We start from the raw sequence: 19,408 nt of genomic DNA on the forward strand, positions 1-19,408 counted from the left end.
CAGAAACATACATTATGTATTGCTAATGGAAACATGTGGTTTTCTTAAAGAAATATGAACGGTGTGGGAGAAAAGATCACTTAAGTCGTGATGATTGATATCATGTTTATCTAACTCTCATTAGTTTGTTTTTTTCAAATTATAAAAGATACAGTATATATTGATCTCAAATAGGTCAATATTGACTAAAAAATCAACAAATCTTATTGGTCAATATTCTATTTATTGATCTCACCTATGAACGTGTGTATGTTGTTACAGGCGCAGTCGCCCCACTCGTAGTTATTGTCGGCGTACTGCATTAGGAGACAATCCTGGTCACTACCGACGTTGTTAGGCTGGCCGGGATGCCAGTCTGTGTACGTCACGGGGAGGTGGGCGCCCTGGTCAGTCCATTCGAAACGGCCTTCTACTCGTTCGTCGTTGCCACACGTGTAAAAGCCATTCTGGCCAACAGACTTCAGGCCTGGTGTTATTTGAACATTAAATACTGATATATGGGATCTATCTTATGTAAGCAGGTTCGGTGATAGGAAAAGGGAAATTATGTAATACTTTTCTTAAATAATGCATAAAAAGTACAACTTTTTGCGGGATGAAGACAGAGAAATCGCAACTGTGGGTAAGATTTATAGAAAAAGATAGAACGAGGCTTTGCCAAGTGTTACGAGTTTTAATATTTTTACAGCAAAGAAAAACAACTCAAAAATAGACAAATAGAACAGTATACTGCTAATTTTAACGTTATCCTTTTAATTTTGTTTTGCGTCGAAAGAAAATTAACCACCGTGCCATTTTTTCCCAACAGGACCAGAATAATGCTTTGCCTAAAAACTTACCTTGATCTGCGTTGATAAGGGTAATGAGGTACGTCTTTTCCTCGGCACTGTTGATGTGCCTTTCCGTCTTCTTCTTTACATGCTTTTTCGGCGGCTGGAATCACGTGCACCATGTAGCAATCATTGGTTGATGAATTAGAACCGCCATGGTAAAGTTGGGATCCAGCAGGACAACTTGACATGTTTTAAACAAGAAATATGACCTTCCTGGTATTTTTCAAATTATGCAAAAAATATTCAGAATTAAATTTAACATTTGGTACCTGCACCATCTTCTGCAAACAGGCATCGTTATTTGTACGAAGTGACGTCATAGCTGCGTCACTTGGCAATTTACAAATTAAAATGCAGGAGATATATTCAATGACGGCATAACTAGAATTATAACTGTCGTGTTGCCACATTGTGCTGCAAAACTTACGTTCCATTACAGTTATTTCGATTGAGAGAGTTGTAAGAATACACGTCCTTACTACGTCATCTAAATTATGATACCGGAGTGGTATTTAAATAGCGAATACTTTGTCACCTGCCATTCTATCGACCGGAAGTGTTGTTAATCTACGTGTCATTACTGCGCCACTAACCCTTATGTCGACACATGGACACGTCGGAAATACGCAAGTTACAATAATAACGACATGAAGTAATGTTTATCGTTATGACAACAAGAAGTGTTGTATAATACATGCGTTACTACATCACTTACCGTTTTGACAACAGGAAGTTTTTAAGAAATACGTTATAACTACTCCATTTACCGTTACAATGAAACGGAGTGTTGCAGATGTTTACGATACGTAATGATAAAATCACGTATCGTTATATTGACCGAAAGTGATAGAAATATACATCATAACTACATCACTTACTGATATGACGACGGGAGTATTGTTGATAAATACGCCCTTACTCTGTAACTTACTGTAATGTTGACTGGAAGCATTCGATATGCAAACGTTACACTTACATTCCTAACGGCTGTGTAAAACGGAAGTGATAGATGTTAACAAAATCATAACTACGTCACTCACCGGTATGACGATGGGAAGTGTTGTGTTTATACAAGTTATAACTTCGTTTTATACCGTACATTATGTTAACCAGAAGTGATAGAAGATTGCATAGTCTTACTACGTCACTTCCCGTTACGTGGACCGGAAATATTGTACAAATAAACGTTCTAAATACAGTCACTCAACATTGTGATGATAGGAAGTGTTGTAAATGTACACGTCATCGATAGCGATATCTCCTTTTTCCTCCGGTATAAGCTGTATATGAGTGACTACTTCAGTAGTTGGATGATTTTTGCGCATGCGTAGTTGCCTCAGACATAAACTGTATACACGTTTCTGTTATCGATAATATTAACAAGTCGTCAAATTCTTCTTGTTCATAACCACCCTGCCACTTTTGACATATTATATTTCCTTATATATGTGGTGTTTCAGTTTTAGAGATACTGCAAGGTACAATGTATATAACAAAATGTACACAACTCGACAACTTAATAACGTAGAAAATGCGATATCAAAAAGAAGTAGAAATGTCAAACGCGTATCTTTATTGAAAATACGACGCTTTGACAACAGCATCCCGACAACCACATTAAGAAGAGAATGCGAATTCGATTAGATAAAATAAAGAGGCTGATGTATCAAAAATTGTCGAGACTGAGACGTATCGACAGTTAAATAAACATAAAAACAAACCATCATTCGTCGGGAACATCTATAACCTAAATATTATTTTAATTTACCTACAACAAAATTTGCCTTTAAATTTGCTTCGTTAATTTTATTAGTTTTGCTACTGTTACATGCTTAATTACTTCACTCTCCATGATTGAAATAATTAATTGATATTTTGAATTATATTTGGTGTCAAAACATGTTTGTGTTCTGTTAATTGTCAACTTAAACACATTTCAAAACATAGATACGACAAAAATATGTATGATAAGGCTCAGGTGGTGTAGTGACGACGCCATGTATTCAAGCATTTCCGTTACAAAACAAGCTGAAAGCGGAAAAGTTGGACCGACAATTATTATTTGTTATGTTTACCTTTAGCCCCCATGTACGCATGGTCATTGATAGCAGATATAGCAGCAAGTATTCCCCATGGATACCAACTGTCGACTCCGTTGGTATAGTAAAACATGTATGAATCTTCAAAGTCGCAGTACGTCAAATTGAATCGGGTGTGGGTGTCTGTCAGTAGAAAATTAAAAAAAAACTATCAGCAATATCTTTACTCAGATAACGTTATCATCGTTGTGTTTTTGAAAGAAGAAATATCTGTATTGCACATGTAATAATGTAGAGCTAACATAATACATACCGACGTTAGGGTCCGGTCCTAAACAAGCACTCTGTATAGTTTCATCAAACTGGGCTTTCAAAGTCTTCACCTGTGACTCTAGAGTGTGTATGGTGTTAGAAATGGTCGTGTAAGTGCTGGAAAAAACATACACATCCAAACAACCCTGCTTGCTTGTCGTTCCCGTAAACCACAGTGGCTAATAAAGCTAACTTGATCGAAAAGGAAGCCATCGATATGCTGTAATGGCCACGCAACACTGAGACAACGCTATCGTAGGTGTAGCTTATATAGGCACGGGGATGCCTAAAGTGTTAAAAAACAGAGGAATGCCTTATCTATCATCTGATTCTGAAGTGCAAGTCAACACTGCATTGCACGTATCCACTAACCTATCATGAAATCTGTCCTCACTATGCATACATTGTTTCCTAAGGGTGTAGCCATTACTTGAAGTGACCTGATCACGGAGATGGTCGTCTGCGCTCATCAGTTGTCACATTAGAGTTCTCTCTAATTAACAACAGTGTATATTTGCTACTTGAAAGACAGAAATCTTCATGGTTATTTAATTATCGATCTTTCTTTATTGATCTCATTTAATTAACGAATATTAGGACATGCGTATTCACTGTAGACAACGAAACAAGATAAAACATGAACTTCTTTATTTTAGAGTACGCGCGCCATTGCTATACCAAACATAAAATAACTAATCTTTAACTAGTTACAGATGTTGCGATAGTACAAAATTGTATGTTTAAGTTTTCAAACCCCAGCGTTTCAATTCTACTCTAGCTGTAAGAAAACCAAATGTGTCACTGTTTTGTTAATCGCTGTCGGTGCGAGAGTCAAGAACATATTTACAATGCCGACATGCCGAGACAAACTACATTTTCTCCAGCAACCACTTTAGGTTTCCTCACTCCTGATTCATTGGATACACCTGCTGGATTGGTAAACACTTTTGGTTAACCACTAGTTTGCACGTGTAATACACTGTACCTGATGTCAGTGGATAGCCTTTTACTGATGATGTCACATAACAGCGCTTTGTGGCGTCATCTTCCATTGTGACATCATGATTCATGGATATTGTTCCCCATCAGAAAAATACATTATGTATTGCCAATTGAAACATGTGGTTTTCTTAAAGAAATATGAACGTTGTGGGAGAAAAGATCTCGAAACTCGTGATGATTGATTATCATGTTTATCTAACTCTCTTTAGTTAATTTTCAAATTATAAAAGACCTTCGGTAAACCTCGTGTTTTAAACAATTGGATATTATTTAACTCGAGTTAGATAAACATTATAACAAACCATCATTCGTCGGGAACATCTATATCCTGAGTATAATTTTGATTCACTTTCAGCAAAATTTGGCTTTAAATTTGCTTTGTTATTTCATTAGCTTTAATCTTAATTTCTTGGGTCATTAATATTTTTGTTGATTTTTCGTTGGAGAAAGTTTTTCTCGTTTCAAGAAAATTATATTTAATAAACACATTTTAAAAACTTTTTTTTTTGAATGGAAAATTAAAAAAAAAGACTTTATGGCTCTCTTTGGTGTGCCATATCTCCTAAACCAAATGATTTTCAAATTTCATATGCGTACTTCATTGCGTACTTCAGTGACATTAGCTGTTTATAAGACGTTAAACAAAAACAAGTCAAGCATTTATTCCAGATTACGAATATAAACAACTTATTCTTAACTAGATGAGGCCGGAAATGACCCTTAACGCCCATAGTCCTTCCAGAAGGCACAAGGTATTGGTATTTGGTCAGAAGCTACATTGGGTTCAGTGATGTTGACAAAGTATCCTTTGACATGCTTCTTATGTCATATGGGTGAATTATGTTATAATTTGACTGATTGAAAAATACCGCTTAAATATTTTGGAAGGTTATGTATACCAGCAGTACATATATTTCTCCTTTAAATTGTGTTAAAATTAAAGGGTTGCAGTGGAAGATGGACTTTGCGTTACTTGAGATTTATATGTATTGTTATATTTTTCAACAGCGTACGCAAAGGGTGTCCATTGGACCTATCTTTGACAAAACCATGACGTTACAAACAGAAGACGTGATGTCAAACATTTTGTTACTACTCTATTTTCCCTTCCATATACCATATACAATTTAGTTTTAACTTTTCCTATACTAAATATTTCGAAAACAATTCTTTTCCTGAACAAAATCTTGTTACTAACATGTAAAATTCCGCTTAATATCACCAGAATGTTGGTTAACACAAAATAAAAGCGGGTGTTCCTCAAGGTTGTGCTCTTGGTCCACTTTTCTTTCTTATATACATAAATGATATGTCCTGTGATCTTTCCCCTCACTCTAGACTTGTTGCTGATGATACCTCTCTTTCTTATTCGTCCCAAGAGTTTAGCACAATTTTATCCAATGAGAAATCTGACATGAGAAAAATTGAAGTTTGGTCCAAAGAATGGCTGGTGTCTTTTAACACTACCAAAACTGAGGTCCTAGTCATCTCAATCGGCAATTTCCATTCATCAAAATGGAATGTTCATGTTGAATTTATTGTCAGTAAAGTAACGAAATATATAGCAACCCTTCGTAAATTAAAACTTATTTTAAAGAGAAACACCTTAGAAAAAGTATATCTTTCTTATGTTCGACCACTAATGAAATTCGCATGTGAAGTATGGGACAACTGCGGAGAAACAAATGCCTTGTTACTAGAACAAATCCATCTAAAAGCTGCAAGAATAGTCACAGGGTTTCCAACAACAACAAAAATTCTTATATCAAGAAACCGGATGGTTACCCCTTTCGAAAAGAAGAGATGCTCGGAAACTTTCCTTGTTTTATTCTATAGTTAATAACATGGCACCTGCATTTCTCACTGACTTATTACCAATGCATATTGGAAACATAACTCCGTATAATTTGCGAAATGCACATTTACTGCGGGAACAGCACTTTCGTTTACAACTATCAAAAAATTCTTTCTTTCCTTCCACATTAAAACTCTGGAACAACTCGAACAACACTGTAAGAAACTCACCCTCACTAAAAAATTGAAAGTAAATAATTTGTTTGGAAAGCATTTCGTAAACTATGGACCCAGAAAATTAAATATGCTCCTTTGTCGTCTTAGAAATCGAGCTAGCTCATTAATTTATGATATTTTCAGAGCAAATCTAATAGGTTCAACTGATTGCGGGTGTGGGCATCCCTGTGGAGAATGTTATCATTTTTTCCTTTTTGTTCTTTGTATTCTAATTTACGGAGAACACTCATTACCGAATTTGAATGGTACGAAGGCGACATAAACGTAGATATTCTTTGTAAAGGTGACCCAAATATCTCACCAAATGATAATATGAAACTAGTCAAGGCTGCACAGCGTTTCCTCGGAAGATCGGGAAGATTTGATTAACTATCAACCCCACCACTTTCTCTCCAACCTCCGACCCCAGTCCTGTATCCTGCTTCTTCCCTTATCCCCACTCTCTCTCAATGAATACAATACATTAATAACATATTGATTTTCTTACCATCATGTGACAAGTGTTTATTACTATATTTGTTTGTATTACGGGAGAAGTCAATTAATAGGTTAGAAAAACTTACCGACTAATCCCTTTGTCAATATGATGCCAATAAAATATGTTTAAACTAAAATCTGATTAATAAAAAGCACAACTTTTTGCACTCACTGAAACATACAGCCGAAGACACCAGCAGGACACCAGCCGCTCACATTATACTGACAACGGGCGAACCAGTCGTCCCACTCCTAAATTGCTGAACGTTGAGCAGGAGTAGAAACTACCATTATTACAGACTCTGGTATGTATCGGCCAGGGGACAGAACCCAAAGCCTTCCTCACAGGGGTGAACCCTCAACTAAAGGCCAAAAGTGAGGCATTGTCAAGGGAGACATTAAGAAGAAGTAAGTTGTTTAGAAAGAAGAGAAAAGATAAGTTCCCAAATTTAGTCGCCTCTTACGATCAGGCGATGGGGGCAGCAGGTGCAATTCTTACGCCCTACCTGAAGGGACTTATGCGAAAGGAAGGGATAAGTGACTGGTAGTTTGATTTTGCTATGGGGCCCTCCAATGGAAAACTGTTGTGATGGCCACGGCGTATTCTGTTCTCTCCTCTGTCGGTACTCGGGGTCAACTGGGATACGTGCGCTATTAGATTTACATAATTTATAACATTCCCGGGTTTAGTAAAGTGGTATGATTAAATTATATTGCTGAAGGAAAGATTATTTTTATTTACATGTAAGATTTAAATATATCAAAATGACGGTTCATGATGAATAACTGAGGAAGGAGAACCTACTTCTAGTAAATAGTAATAATTGTAATGTTTCAACAGTTTATGTTTTCACATGATGTTGAATTAGAATGTATGATCGTGCAACAACTGTTTTTTCTATACATAATTAATTTTCGAATCGGAAAACCCATTGAATACGGCGCGTGCTGCTGCCGATAACTACGGCTTCTGTTTCGGACAAAAGGAACTGATCAAGAAAAGTTGTCTCAACATAAAAAGGTATTTCAACACGTTACATATCTGACACATATTCTACATGTAGACGGAGTGGTTTTGTCAGAAATGTTTAGCGTGTGATGACAAATATGACTTACCACGGACTTAGATAGCAACTCGAATTCCGTGGACTTACTACGTGTTAACAGATGAAGACAGTGAAAGTGGGAAAGAGATTATACATGAATATACAGTATGCATGGTCTAGAAAAAGGTAGCCAAAGACATTGAGTTGTAATAAAAAAAAACACAAACATATCTCTTTTACATACTTGTCAATGCATATATAGGCTTTATGAAAAAATTTGAAAAGGGATATTCGTCTCGTGAATATTCATTTTTACAGAAAAGTTTGTCCCATGGTTGAGGTCACCGGTCACATTCCAGTAATAGATATGTTCCTGGTGTCTATAAATAATGCCGAAATGCTAACAAATATTTCTTCATCTTAATTTTGAATATTGGTATGTGTGCAATAAACGTCTGATGAATAATAATTACTTATTCAATAAGTTTCAACACGGACTTAGAAATTATATCCCTTGGTTTCATAGCGTGGTAAGAAGTTGCAGTTGCCTGATGGCCCCACATTTGGGGCCCCTTTGGAAACTTTGTATCTTAGTCAGAACACCTGTGTTTACTGCCTCGTTTAAAAACTGTCACGTGACGTCTTGGCGCTATTTTAAACTGGGCTTTCCCGAACAATTCAAGTGGTCAAACTGGACATTTCTATTTTTGTCAGCTTCTTAATTGAACTTCTTTTTTCTTTAGGTCTTAACGAATACAATGAAGTTGACGTAGATGTTATGCTGACCGGATGTAGTGGTACGTATTAACTCAATCACCGACTGGAGTTTTACAATAGACTGTCCAGTTATTTGCTTTGGAGGAGTCTAAATGTGAATTTAGGGGTCAGTGGATTAAAGGATGAATATGTCAACAACACGCATTTACACTTGCCGCTGTGTGTTTGCGTATGGATGTTCACTTTAGTTAGCATAAACATTCATTAACAAGATAATATGTCCCACCACCAAGCTTATACAGATCTTGAACAATTTTTAAAAAATTTAAAGAGTACAAAATTTTGACACAGCGGATTATCATATTCAGGAACAAAAGTGAAATAATGTTTTTTTTCATATATGACCTATTGCAAAATTTTACGCAAAAAATAGAACCCTGTTCAAAATAAAATAACAGCAATCTGGAGTTACTTCCCCTTAAGGTGTCAAGATAATATATACACAAATACTTAAGATCATGTCTTTAGATAAGCTAATTATTTTGTAGATGGTGTGTTAGACATTCTACGATCGACTGTTTTCATGTCCGAGAAAGAGGATTTTATTTACGTTGATGTCGAATCAGCTATCAGATATCACTCCAGGATTAGTAATCCAGGGACTTTGACCAATGAACATTAGCATGTGACCAATGAACGGTTACACATAACCAATGGATGATAATATGTGGCCAATGACTGTTACCACGTGACCAGTGAATGGTACCACGTGATCAATGAATGATATCATGTGACCATTGAATGATAACATGTGACCAATAAACAGTAACGCGTGGCCAGTGAGAAAACGAGTATTACCAAATGGAATTATTGAACCAAAAAATTCCACATATAAATATACTACTATAGAAGCGAAGCAGTACTTTATGTTCAATGACCATCATTGTGTGAGCTATCGTAATCATTTATCATGCAAACATTGCTATGTAAATAAAAACCAAAGAAATGGTGTATTGATTAAATGAAAGTAAGGCTGAACATAGCTGCTTAACCATGGTTGTAAAAAATAAAACCTTCATTCATTACTTTTATTCAATATGTCCTTTTTAACATATTATTTTAGTATGAACATTTTGCTCATTTTACATTTTTAATCGCCGGAAAACAATAAAATTTTAATGGATTTTGAAAAAGGAAATGTATATCATTTTTAATTTTTTGAAGTTTTAATTTGAAAATTATTATCAATCACGATTGAATTTAATCTCAATTATCTGAAAAAAAGTGTTTCCGGCCTTAGTGGTTAGGCCTATAAATGGTTTGATACGTACCTCTCCATTTTTGGTATTTTCTACACATATCATGGAACATTTCGGAAATGGATTTTAATATTTGTTATATACATTTAGTACCACTGATTTGATCGTAAGAGTTCCCCTGGGCTTAGTTGTGTGTTTTATTTTGACAATGGCTGATTCGATGAAGACTAGATTACCAACAGGCAGCCATCTTGAATTTTGATAGTGCAAGATTATTATTGTTATTTCTCAATAAAATCTTGATAAATCGTTTTCAAATTTCATATTCAGTTCCCCGTATGGAGCTTAATTATGTATGCTTCACTTAGGCTGTTTGGAAGAATATGATAGTTGCCAGATAGTCTTGAATTTCGACAGCTCAAATGTGTGATGTCGCCATTATTCATGAAGTCAGAGAGATTTTGTTCAAATTTCAAAAGAGCCATGCAAGCGAATCCATAAAAGTTTTAATTAAAAAAATACCTATAAGTCTATTCTTGATTAAATAATTTTTGCATTTTATAAAACCATCTTCGAATAATTTATCAGTTCTATATATAATTTATCAGATGGCAAATAGGTTAAAAAGTGCACTAACTTTCACCTATGTTGATATAAATGCAAATTCAATTACTTTGAAGAATTTTGGCCAAGTTAAATAACCGTTTGAAAAGACGATATTCTTTTCTTTATAATAAAATTCTTATTTGATAACGTCATTAATTCTGAAATAGATATTCACGCAAATGGCATTACGCCAATGTCATGACGTCATGACATTATGAGTACTCCGATTCACAAATGAAAGGATGACGTTCTCCACAGTCCACGTCACCCCAGTTGTAGTTGTCGTTAGCGTACTGTAGCAACACGCAGTTCTGGTGACCTCCTATGTTATTGGGTTGACCGGAATGCCAACTTGTGTAGTTGAACGGATCAGATTCTAAGTCCGTAGTCCAAAGAAAATGCCCCTCCGAGAATTCGTCTTGTCCACTTGTCCAGAATCCAAAGGCTCCTGTCTGTGTCAACGCTAGATAAAATATAATGAAAATGGATTCCTATTAAGAATTTGAACAGATTTTCCAGCATATTTCATATACATTCTGCATTTTCATTAAAAGTCTTGGTACTTTTGTTTTTGGAGAATAAAGAGTATACATGTACATACTAATAAGGGCCTAGTATAGGAGATACAGTTTACTTTTAGTAATCACGGTGCCGGTCTGTCCGTTCGCCTTTCTGATTTTTCGACTATCTATTCGTCCACGCTTTCATTTACTGAGATTATCTCAGAATCAATCCAAAAGACAAATACTTTTTAAATTTGATTTGATGATAAATTGTAAATGTGCAACTGAGATTTTAAAAATTCTAAGGTCAAGATCAAGGGCATTATTAATGAAAACAGACCATGGGGGGTACGAAAAGACAAATGGCGGGATAATTGCTGACCTGACAGTGTTCTTGTGTACTTTTAAATTTGAACAGGCGAGATTTGGTACAATTGATTACAATGTTTGAATGAAACGATAGAATTATGTTTGTACAGTACATCACTACATTCATGTTTTTCTATGTGGCTCACTCTCTGGCAAATGTGCTGAAGCATCTTTCTCTCCTTTGTAGGGCATACCAGAGGTCTTCCATTGATTTCACTGAGGTAAACCCTCTCCTTCATTCTACTGTTGAGCTCCTTCAGGAGATTAAGAATAGGAAGTCTGGTGAGAATTTGGCCAGGTTTCTCAGGGTAGTGCCCTCTGAGCCAGTTGTAGATGATGCAGGGTTATTCACATTTGAGTTTAGGGGTCATACTATCAACCCCAGGGAAAGGTTTACGGAGGAGGGGGATGCTTCTGCATTGTCTGTTGTTAGCAGGTTGTGTGATCCAGCTCTCTGTTTGTCAGGTGTGTCTGAGGAGGTTTTAGATGATGTTGTGTCATACATTAGTAGGTGTTGTCTAGGGTCAGAGATGGAGTGTAGGCAGGTGGTGACAGGGTTTAGGGCATATGCCAAGGTTCAGGTGAGGTCGAACATTCAGAGTTTTCAGAGTATAGGAGATGTTGCTCAGTTGGCCATTAAGTGTAGGGATAGTTTTCCTCTGGTAGTCATGACTGCTGGTTATCCCTGTCACAACAGTGGATTGTGAGAGAGGATTCAGTCGGCAGAACCTGATCAAGACAGACATTAGGAACAGCCTAGGTCCCCGCAGTCTGGAGAACCTAATGAGGATTGCTATCCACTAAGAGACATCTTGTGAACTCTTGAAAGTGATGAACATTTGAACACAAGTATGGATTACACACTGATATCCATGGATATTGTTTATTTCCATATTTATTTCATGTTTATCTATGATCTTGATTTGTGATATCTGGTGATACAACATTAATGTGGCTCATTTCAAAATGTATTTAATATTTAATCTATGACCTATTACTATGACATATTTCCATTTCAGTGTAGGTACAATCATTTTTTATTGATTAATAATAATAGCTACATTATGTGCTTCAAAATAGTTGTTAATAGATAGAATAAAATATAGCATTCTAATTTTATTGAAGATAATAGTAGCTATAGGTAATGGTGATTTTCTGTTAGTCTCTTGTAGTATTTGAAGTGTGATAAAAACTTTGAGTATTTTAAATTTTATCATAAATATATGTAATTGTTATGTTTGATGTATGATTGTTGTAACAATGAATAAATCATGGAATGATATAATAAGCAGAGTTTGTGTTTCTTTTTACCATAAGTTCAAGGATTACAATAAAAAAGGAAGGAAAGAGAGTCTTGAGCCCCCGCAGTCGCGAGCGTTCACGCGCTGATGGTGCTCAAATTTAAATTGGCGAAACTGAATTTAGACCCAGAGCTAGCCCTGAATGCAGTTGCAAAACTCAAATACAGCACTTACATTTCCAACTTTTTAATGTAAACTCTATTGCATGTTTTGCTTTATTTCTACTATGAGCCAGATGCAGGGATAAAAATGAGCTAAGTATTCAACAACATACAACAAGAAAATTAAAAAAAACTAGGGCAAAATATTAATAAAATAAAAATTTACATGGAGACCCTTAAACTAGTAAACGGAGATAAGACCAAGTAATGTCATGTCCTTATAGCGAGAAATGGGGTAGTGAAAACATATAAAAATGCCCTCTAATGAACATGATCAAAATCGTCGACCATCATATCTTACAAAGAAATTAATCATAGTCAAGCTATGTTATGGGGTTCTATTAATAGATTCTTTTGACTCGAAGCCTGTTTACCTGTGTCGCTACGTATCCAGTTAACGATATAATGCTGCACCATGGCTGACGTCACAGACAACAGATGGCTTTGCGGCCACCCTTTCTTGCACGTGCGAATGGCGTCTACATACGTCCTAGGTTCTACGTGAGCCGTAAAGCAGTGTTTCTTGCTACCAATGGTCAGTTCTTTTCCGGTGCATGATACAGGTTTTCTGATTCCTAAAAGGGTATTACAAAAATGTGAATTATTGTTATTAATTTGGGAAAGACATTTTTCAAAGCAATATAAATCGCCGTTTAAGCCAAAACTTTTACTGTCAATATAACATGAAAATAAGATAACCTCAACCAGAATACTTTATTTACAAGTTTGTTAAAATAAAAAATATATATATAAGGGGGACATCGATAGTAGTTTAGGTTAAGAATTGAAATAAAGAATAATCTAAGAAACAATAGGGTTCGTACAATGCTATATTCAATAATGGATGGAAAATAATGAAAATAATAAACATGTATTTCATTTAAATTAATATAACAATTGATTAAATAAGTATAATATATATATCTATATACCAGGTTATTACAAGGAGCGTTGTATACCATTATGTCGTCTATATATGCCACGCCACCTGCCGGTACCTTGAAAGTGAGCTACAACATACCAAATCAAAGCAGTTTAGCAAAATAATATTTCCTTTATACTTTATACTAAAAATTAATACTTCTTTTATGCAGCATTCAAAAACTAAATCATAAAGTGAAAATTTAATGGTTCTCGTTGAATATCAAATAGGTTTCATGAGAACGGAAAAAACCCCATTTCCACGTGTGCAATGGTATGTAATGTTATTGTCGTGAAATAAATCTGGTATTGAAAATAAGCTATAACGATGAATATAATACCGTTACAAAACTTGCAATAGTGTAATCTTTGGCGGTTTAATGACGTCAAGCTTGACAACAAGACTGTGTGCTATTTTGAATGGGTAGTCAACGCCATTCTGTCTTTTTCTACAATTATCTGGTAATATTTGCTTCAAAATATGTTATCATTTGGGTAGGTGTGTAAATATTTCAGTGGAGGTAGAAAAGATATTTCAAAACAACAACTATTCTACCGTCGTTTCATCTGCATCTGATGAGAAAATATCCAACTTCGAATACAGTTTATAGAAAGTACCGTTGTGATTAATCAATACCACAGGTAATATCTTCACACATTGACATATATCCCTTTTGATATTTGTCGCAAAGTAAAAGAGTATCCGTTATATCAGATCGATAAAATTCAATATTTCAATGGCAACAATAAAATTACGTCAATAATGCTTTATAACTTATAAATGACACAGAAACACAACTGTCCCGTCGAGAGTATCGGGTGTTTTACTACTTTATTCCCGAATATTTTTAGTAAGGATGGGAGATAAGTGTAGTGGTACGAGCTGAGGATATGTCAAGGCAAGACGATTGGGTGCCATATGTCGTGAGGTCGAAGCCAAGATGAGGCACGAGTCACAAAAATTGTCTTCCTTCTTTACTTGTGTTTCTATGTCATTTATCAATTCATAATAACAATATATCATATACAGTAGTGTATGTTGATCTGAAAGTTGACGATATGAACTACATGCGTCGTAATTAGACAGCTAAGAAAACAATGTAAAGGGCATTACATTGCTTCACAACTTGCTCAAGACACTTTGATGACAAACTTACTCCATCCCTTCCTTCAAATGATCGCTAAACCCTAAACATAAATTAAATGTAGAAAACATTTAATTAACTTTAATTATCTAAAAATTACAATATGGATAACACTCGCCAATTAAACTCAATATGTGACGGCATAGCCACTGATGCAAATCTACAAATCTTAGAATTGAAGATGTCATCCCATGTAAGGGTTTTCACTAGAAATGATGAGATATCAAGATTTCTTCTTTCGAGCTTTTTCACACAGTATGGTTCTCTAACCTTGAACGGTTTGCTGAGGTACTCCGAGTCAGGCACGACTTCAACAAGGCTCCAGGTAGTGGGTGTGTGGGGCGCTGTGGAATGAATAGGGTAGCCAACACCACCATCCTCCTGGAGTATTCATAGAAAACAAGTAAGCAACATAAAAAAGGACAGCCATCGTTAATAGGTAATAAGGGAAATAGATTCCGCAGGAGGGTAAGCGTTTTACTGAAATATACGTGGCTTCCGTCAATATCAAGGACTGTGAAATGTCTTGACTGTAAATTGAAACTTTGTTTAAATCCCGATAAAGTCATTTGCTGTTCTACAGGAAAATTAAAAATATAATGGTAAAGGAACAGGATTGTAGCTAGTAGCAAATCAGTCGTGACATGCATATGCCCACTAAAAGGGAATGTTCGAATGTTATTACTGAGAAAAGGAAAACTAGTGATCGTGATATCCTCACCGTAATGTAAACCGTAAACTGTGTTGTTGGGTATTGTGCCCTGAGGTAGAATCTTATACAGTATGCAGGTGCCCTGTCAAAAATCCGGGAGGTCAGCTTTCTTGAATAACTGGAGTAACTATAGATCATATGTCCCTCTGAAAAATATTTATTGATATGAATTAATAAAACCTGTTTTTAAAATTGATGTAAAATAAAAAGAGGATTTAAAAAAAGTCTGTTCAACTAACGATGAATTCTTGTAAGATTAATAAAGTTTTCGATTGTTAACTTTTTCTGATTTTGATATTGTTAAGTTGTCCTTGCCTCTTCATTATTGTTATAAATTGCATAAAGAAGTTCGACAGACGTTCATAAGCGGTTATGTTTACCTTTAACCCCCATATACGTGTGGTCATTGATGGCAGCTGTAGCAGCAAGTGTCCTCCAGAGATTCCCAGTGTCGCCTCGTTTGTATAGTTACACATGTGTAAATCTTCAAAATCACAGTACGTCAGATTGAACCGGGTGTTGGTGTCTGTCAGAAGCGAATCAAACAAAACTATAAACACTATATGTAATCAGAAAAAAATAACCAAATTACTAAAGCAGGTATCGGTAACATTTTTTATTAAGGTCATTATAACATACATTCTATTTGTTATATAATGTAAAACATATATTCTATGTGTTATATAATGTAAAACATATATTCTATGTATTATATAATGTAAAACATATTCTATGTGTTATAAATTGTAAAACATATATTCTATGTGTTATATAATGAAAACATACATTCTATGTATTATACAACGTAAAACATATATTCCATGTGTTATATAATGTAAAACATACATTCTATGTGTTATATAATGTATAACATACATTCTATGTATTTTATAATGCATAACATACATTCTATGTGTTATATAATGAGAATAGCACAAACGCTTGTATGATTACATTAACGTATTTTGACGAAAACTTTAATCTTTCCAGGTGTTCACATTTTAAGCTCATCGATTTGGTCAGAGAGGATCCAAATCCCCTTTTATACAGTATTGAGTTTTCTTATTTCAATGGTGCTCTAGATATTTTGGTTGAAATATCTTTATCCTTTCTAAAGGAGTAGGATTTTTGAAATGTGCCTGTAAATGCAAAGTTGAAACAGTTCTAGTGGATTTCTTAGTCCCGACGTTTACCATAACCAAATATTTTGAGTAGAGGCACGGTTCATTTGACTTTACTCATTATATACATGCTGTACTCATGATATACATACTTTACTCAATATATACATACCTTAGTCATTGTATACATACTTTACTCATTATATTCATACTTTACTCATTATAAACATACCTTAATCATTGTATACATACTTTACTCATTATATTCATACTTTACTCATGATATACATACTATACTCATTCTTTATATACTTTACTTATTATATACATACTTTACTCATTATATACATACCTTACTTATTATATACATACTTTACTCATTATCTAATTTGAGATTTACAAGTACACCTCTCATGTTCATATTATTAAAATTATGCAATTTTACGCTCCTTTCCGCCTGTTTAAAAAGTAAAAGTCTTAGAAGACAGAAACAGCTGTAAAGTGAATGCATTTTGTTGTCATAGTATATCGAATGCTTGAAATCACGTGATCTCTTATGATTCAATCCACGGAGAAATGACGGGGGAAAGCTGCACTTTGAAGCATATTTCAAAGATAAACCGACACATTCTTTTCTTTCATGTAAGGAAATTAACCTATCCTATATTAAACAAAATGGTTTGGTTGGAAAAGGATTGAACCATTAGAAGCCACGTAATTCCCCTTATTGGTATTTATTATCAATTTTGAAATGTTCGATCCCCTTTGTGTGAGTTAGGTTCATCTATATATAGGGTCACGCTATTCAGCATGACGGGTGACACCATTGCAGATAACATATCTATATGAATATGATGACGAAGGCTTCAAGTATCTATATCCATAACAATTTGTCATAAATAAATTATAATTGTAACTAGAACCGTTTCAGAAGTCCCAAAAACTGTCGCCGTGGTGGTAAATGATGTATGGAAAAAAGAATAATGCTAAAATACATTGAAATACTGCGGGACAACTTATTTTGTAGAAAGGCTAGGAATCACATCAGTACTTTGGAGTTATCCCAGTTATGACTGGGATAACCCAAAAGTATTGGACCTAGAGAATAATCTTTTCAAGCGGAAAATGAAGGAAGCCATCTGGATACACTATGGTGGGCAATCTGAATCGAGATGAGGGGGCTTATAGACTCTCACACATCTATAAACAGGATTAAAACAAAGCGTAAGCGAATCTGATTCATCATTTCGTACATGCATAATAACTAAGTGTACATATGCTTATAGCGTACCCAAATCGACATCGATATTATATTGCGAACTCGTATATATTTTACAACTTTGTGCGCATACGCTTTATGGTCATTTGTCTGATGCAGGTGACAGGGTACGCATCGTGCTTGTCACAAAAACGTCACATAGTAATTGGTTATGATGCATGTCTACAACTCATACTAATCAACCTGATGAAAATGTTTAGAAACTGAGCGACAACGTTTTCAAATATTTTGTGAGAACATAGAAACAATTTTTGTAAATGTATTACATTATACAGTTACGTTAATACATACCGACGTTAGGGCCCGGTTCTAAGCAGGCACTCGCTATGGTTGCATCAAGTTGGGCTTTCAAAGTCTTCACCTGTGCCTCTAGAGTGTGTATGGTGTTAGAAATGGTCGTGTAAGTGCTGGAAAAAACATACATATCCAAGCAACCCTGCTTGCTTGTCGTTCCCATAGAAACCACAGCGGCTAATAAAGCCAACTTGATCGAAAAGGAAGCCATCGACATGCTGTAATGGCCACGCAACACTTGAGACAACGCAATCGTAGGTGTAGCTTATATAGGCACAAGGATGCCTAAAGTGTTAAAAAACAGAGGAATGCCTTATCTATCAGCTAATTCTGAAGTGCAAGTCAGCATTGCAGTGCACGTATCCACTTTCCTTTCATGAAATCTGTCTTCACTATATATGCATACATTGTTTCCTAAGGGTGTAGCCATTACTTGAAGTGACCTGATCACGTAGATGGTCGTCTGTGCTCATCAGTTGTCACATTAAAGTTCTCTCTAATTTACGACAGTGTATATTTGCTATTTTAAAGACAGAAATCTTCATGGTTATTTATCAATCTTTCTTTATTGATCTCATTTAATAAACGAATATGGGGACATGCATATTCACTGTAGACAACGAAATAAGATAAAACCTGAACTCCTTTATTTTAGAGTTCGCGCGCCTATTCTATGCCAAATATAAATAACTAATCTTTAACTAGTTACAAATGTAGCGATAGTACAAAATTGTATGTTTAAGTTTTCAAACTCCAGCGTTTCAATTCTACTCTAGCTGCATGAAAACAAATGTGTCACTGTTTTGTTAATAGCTGTCGGTGCGAGAGTCAATAACATAATTAATGCCGACATGCCGAGACGAACTACACTTTCTCCAACAACCGCTTTAGGTGTTTGGACTCCTGATCCATTGGCAAACCTGCTGGATTGGTAAACAATTTTGGTTAAGGACAAAATGTGTCGTATATTGTTATTAACAAGTTTCAATCAGGTGATGAATCCTACTATATATATTTGATAAATAGAAGTTAATAAAGTATTAATTTAAAGTAGAAACAAACAGTATGGAGGACTTCTGTAATGGTCCCAGTTACAATTAAAACTTGTTATTTATTTATTCCACATATGTGTACCATGGACTAGAAACACTTTCTTAAGCAAAACAACGCTACTTTGCGTATGTCAACATTTTTTTATAAATTTATAAATTTTGCGTGTGGAAATGTTCGCATTATGACTCTTCAAACATATTGCGATGTGGACATTTTCGCGTTAGCAA

The 19,408-nt window shown here is 35.1% G+C and overlaps 1 pseudogene; it reads right to left on the bottom strand.

Annotated features, from left to right (window-relative positions):
• Nucleotides 1-10,008: 10,008 nt before the first annotated feature.
• Nucleotides 10,009-18,366, bottom strand: LOC110440328 (annotated as a pseudogene).
• Between the last annotated feature and the right edge of the window lie 1,042 nt (nt 18,367-19,408).

This window comes from Mizuhopecten yessoensis, unplaced genomic scaffold (genome assembly GCF_002113885.1).
Source record: "Mizuhopecten yessoensis strain PY_sf001 unplaced genomic scaffold, ASM211388v2 scaffold11179, whole genome shotgun sequence".
NCBI classification, from domain to species: Eukaryota; Metazoa; Mollusca; class Bivalvia; order Pectinida; family Pectinidae; genus Mizuhopecten; species Mizuhopecten yessoensis.